This window comes from Tupaia chinensis, unplaced genomic scaffold (assembly GCF_000334495.1).
Source record: "Tupaia chinensis unplaced genomic scaffold, TupChi_1.0 Scaffold143654_1, whole genome shotgun sequence".
Classification (NCBI taxonomy): Eukaryota; Metazoa; Chordata; class Mammalia; order Scandentia; family Tupaiidae; genus Tupaia; species Tupaia belangeri.
The window spans coordinates 338,755-343,559 of record NW_006203502.1 but is presented as its reverse complement, the minus strand read 5'-3'; the positions used below and the strand labels follow the sequence as shown (position 1 = coordinate 343,559).

Sequence of the window (4,805 nt, the reverse complement as noted above, 5' to 3'; positions counted from 1 at the left end):
TTAAAAATGTTTTTGTCTCACATCAGGACTCCAAATCTGAAATAACAGAAGAAAGAAAACAAATTTGTTTATTTACCCTTTACCAAAAAACAGAGTTGTTATTAAAGACAATTTGGGTGTTGATCAGATTCAACTGGGAAAGTTGTTGTAAGTACTATGTATTAAAATCAACCCAGATAAACTAAATCAGCATCTATAAGCTAGGTTTCAAACATCCATATTGTTAATGTCTCTGCCATATAATACCAATGCAAATTCAGATTTCCAAGTTGCAGAAAGCATTGCATAACTGCTGAATTTTCTCTCATCTATGGCAAGGAAGGTACAAGATTAGTTCTGGCTATTTTGTGCCAGGAATAAGTAAGCTTTCAAATACTAATTGAGCATGTTCATAGGACATAAACCCCACCAGAAGTAAAGTAAGAGGCCAGCATTCCAACATTATCAAAATCAAAATTTAAAATAAAACCTTTTAGCCAGAACTGCCATCTTCCAATAATTAACCAAAACCCAATTATATGTTATCTACACCTTTTAGAAAACATGGAGTGGTTCCTTTGGCAACATACATGTGAATCTACAAAAGAGAGGTGATATTATAGACATCAAGGGAATGGCTATTGTTCAAAAAGGAATGCCCCACAAATGTTACCATGGCAAAACTGGAAGAGTCTACAATGTCACCGGGCATGCTGCTGCATTGTTGTAAACAAACAAGTTAAGAGCAAGATTCTTGCCAAGAGAATTAAAGTGAGTATTGAGCATATTAAGCATTCTAAGAGCAGAGATAGCTTCCTAAAACATGTGAAGGAAAATTATCAGAAAAATAAGGAAGCCAGAGAAAGGTACCTGGATTCAACTGAAAGTGCCAGCCTGCTCCACCCAGAGAAGCACACTTTGTCAGGACCAACGGAAAGGAGTCTGAGCTTCTGGAACCTATCCCAGATAAATTCATGGCATGATGGATGTTAAAAATAAACTAATCTATGGTCTATACAAATGTTTTCCTCAATTGAGTAGAATTGTGTTCCCTCCTCAAAGCTAATTTAATTGGGCTCATTTTGTGACATCTTTATTCAAATTCAGTTTTTTTTTTAACCTGAATGATGTTAAGTGGCTTATTATGAAACAAATGAAATTCAGTTAGCTAGAAAAGAAAATTTAAAACAAAATAAAAACTTTTTTTTAGAGAGTTTTTTTTTTGTTTTTTTTTGTTTTTTTTTTTTAAATAGGGCACATGCGCTCGCCAGAAATACAGACAGGAAGCAAGAAATTACCCTCGGGGGGATGGCCATGCCACAATCCCTTCTCCTCCAGTCTCCTTTCGGAATTTTGGGCATGTACGTAAGCACACACACATGCCCAGAGTGAGTTTTAAGCCACCAGGTCTGGGACTTGATCCACAGTTGACTACATTGGAGTCCAGCAACATAACCATTATGCCATTTGCTGATCCCAAAATAAAAACATTTTGAGGGCCAGACTGTGACATGGTAGTTAAGGCACCTGGATCCCATATGGCTGGCTGTGCAGATCAAGTGCCAGACCTTGTGTTGAAAGACAAGACGGGTGGGTGCATGCCCAGAATCCTGAGAGAAGAATGGAGAAGAGCTTGCAGCATGGCCATTCCCCCTGAGGGGTGCTTTTCATTTTCCCTCTCTGTGTCTCTCTCTTTCTTTACAGTGAATACACATGCTCTAGACGGGGAAAAAAAAATTTGTACCATCTTGTGGTATGGCAGTTAAGGAATTAGATCCTATACAGCCAACTGCATGGTTCAAGACCGAGACCCAGCAGCTTGAGAAACATGCTGTGTGTGTGTGTGTGTATGTGTGTGTGTGTGTGTGTGTGTGTGTGTGTGTGTGTACCCAAAATCTTGAACGGAGGAGCAGGGATTGTGGTATGACCATTCCCCATGGGGAAGGAGAGTGTGCCTTCTCTGTCTTTTTTTCTTAGTGAGTGCATAGGTCCTCTGGAATTTTTTTTTTAATTATAAACATATTTTTAATAAGTAAAAAAAAAATCTAATGAGACTAAAAAAGGAGATGGTCAGGAAAACACAACTGTTACTAATTCAAATGACTGGTCTGGGGAAAGAAAGGTACAAAGTAAGCCTGGCACATATTACATCACAAAGCAAAAATTGTTTCAAAGATTACTATATTTATTTGAACATATACATTAATCAATATTAAAATATTAATTAGGCAATCTCCTAATAACAAAAACATTTTTGGGATACCTGTGCAGGTACTGATTCTGGGTAATATGGAGTAAACATACTGTAATTTTCTGAGGTCAGGAGTCTATGCATAGTTGGCTGGGACTTCTAATTCAGAATCTTTGACATGTCTGCAATCAAAGTACACACAAGAGTAGAGTCTATTCTGAAGGCTTAACTGGGGCAGAATGCAATTCTAAGTACACATGCTTGTTGGTAGCACTCAGTTTTTTACGGGCTGTTAAACTATGGACCTCTGTTTTTTGCCGGCTCTTGGCCAGAGGCTACCTACCCTTAGTTACTTGCCACATGAACCTCCCTCATATGATTGCTCCCTTTATAAAAGCCTGTAAGGGAGAAAGTTTACTGGCAGGACTATTCTCACAATCATATATAATGTAATCATGGAAGTGACACCTTATTACCTTTGCTATATTTTATTAGTTAGAAAGAAGAGCAGTCACAAGCCCTGACCACACACAAAGGGAAATGACAGACAAGTGACAAGCAATAGAGATAATTAGGGGGCATCCTAGAGTCAGTCCCCCTACCACACGCTAATTAAACAACAGAGAATGTCAAAATAGATTTTTTTTTTAAATTAAAGATCCAATTTGGGCCAGTCCAATGGCCTAGTTGGTTAAGGGAACAAGACCTCACATAGCCAACAAGGTTTAAATCCTAGCTCCCGGAGCTTGAAAAACATGCCAGGCACATATGTATACATGAGCAAAATCTCAACAGGATGGAAAAATGAAGAAAAAGGGACTGTGGTGTGACCATGCCCCCTAGAGGGATGAATTCCCCCTCTCCCTTTGTCTCTCTCTCTGGTGATTAAAAAAAAATGACCAAATTACACTGTCTGTGAAAAACTAATTTCAAATATAGTTAAGGTAAAAGGACAGAAAGGACAGAAAAAGAATATCTTGAAATAAGTAATCAAAGAAAGGTAAAGTTGGGCATCGCACATAGTGTGGTGTATAAATGTCATGCAGAGGAAGCCAGATCCCATATGGTTGACCAACATAAGTCCCAGTTCCAGCACCTTGAAAAACACATGGCACATGCGCCCATGTGCCCAGGATCCTGACAGAATAGAAGACTGGAGGATAAAGGACTACAGCATGACTAGATACCACTGGGGATTACTTTCTCTTTCTCTCTCTCTTTCTTGCACAAGCACTTTCTTCCATGAACAAAGTAAACTCTACCCCCTCTACTGGCCCCAAATAAAATTAACTTAAAAAAAAAAAAAGAAAAGAATTGAAATCATGGAAGGAAAAATGCTGGTCCCTGTTCAGATACTTCTATATCAGCTAAACTTGCTATTGAAAGTAGTTAGATCAATTAAGATATTTTGTTAATTAATAAAACAGGGGAGAAAAAAAATAAATGGAAAGCAACTGCATATACCAGAGATAGAGTGGAAGGAGGGTGGGATATGGCATAGAATGAGAAATGGGGGGGGGGGGACACACATATTAAACAAGAAATGGAAAATTATTTGTGATGATAACATGTATGACTAAGCCACTAATATACATATATATATATATATATATATATACGCAAAACAAGAAATGAAAAATTATTTGCGATGATAACATGTATGACTAAGACACTATACAGTGTATTCTGGATGGGAAACTGCATCTTGTATAATGTGATGATGTTCAATGAATGAATGCAAAATAAATAATTAATAAAAAAAAGAAATAAACACACACACACACACACACCAGGCACATGTACACATGTGACTAAATTCCCAAAAGAAGGAGAGATAGAAAAGAAGGGACTGCAATATGACCACTCCCCATGGGGGCTGGGTGTGCGTGGGTGGGTGCTTTCTCCCTTTCTCTCTCTCTGGCAAAGTACACATGCCTCCCAGGGAAAAACATTAGAGAAAAACTCTAGATCTAGATGGTTTTGGTAGAAAATTTTACCACATTGAAGGAAAAAATAGAATAGTTTACATCTTGAGGCCCATGTTACCCTAATGGCAAAGTATGATAAAGGTATTATAAGAAATGAAAGACCATGGGAACCAGCAGTTAGCATAATGGCTATGTCGCTGGACTCCCACGTAGTTGACCGCGGTTCGCGTCCCGGACCCGGTGGCTTAAAACTCATGCCAGGCACGTGTGCGTGCGTGCCCAAGATCCCGAGAGGAGAATGGAGGAGAAGGGATCGCGGCGTGACCATCCCCCCTGGGGGGTGATTTCTCGCTTTCTGTCTCTATGTCTCTGTCTGTCTGGCGAGCGCACGCGCCCTGTAGCGAAAACCTCTCCAAAAAAAAAAAGAAATGAAAGACCAAAAGTCTCATGCAGAAAAAATTTTTAAATGTTGGCAAATATAATCTGGAAATACATAAAAAGGAAATATAAAATGACCCACCGATGCTAGACTGACTTAACAGTCAAAGACTACTCCATTTTATTTATTTTACAGGAATAAAGGATAAAAAAGAAAAATATGATTGATAACTTTAACATATTCAGGAAAGGGAACCAGCAGTTAGCGTAAAGGCTATGTCACTGGACTCCCATGTAGTCGACCGCAGTTCACGTCCCGGACCCGGTGG

At 38.8% G+C, this 4,805-nt stretch overlaps 1 long non-coding RNA gene across 1 annotated transcript in view; it reads right to left on the bottom strand.

The window, feature by feature from the left end:
• Positions 1-4,805, bottom strand: part of LOC114005360 (uncharacterized) — an 11,306-nt gene continuing 6,501 nt past the window's right edge. Inside the window, exon 2 of the long non-coding RNA XR_003547219.1 lies at positions 1-36. This is a non-coding gene — a long non-coding RNA (uncharacterized LOC114005360). The remainder of the gene's footprint in view (positions 37-4,805) is intronic.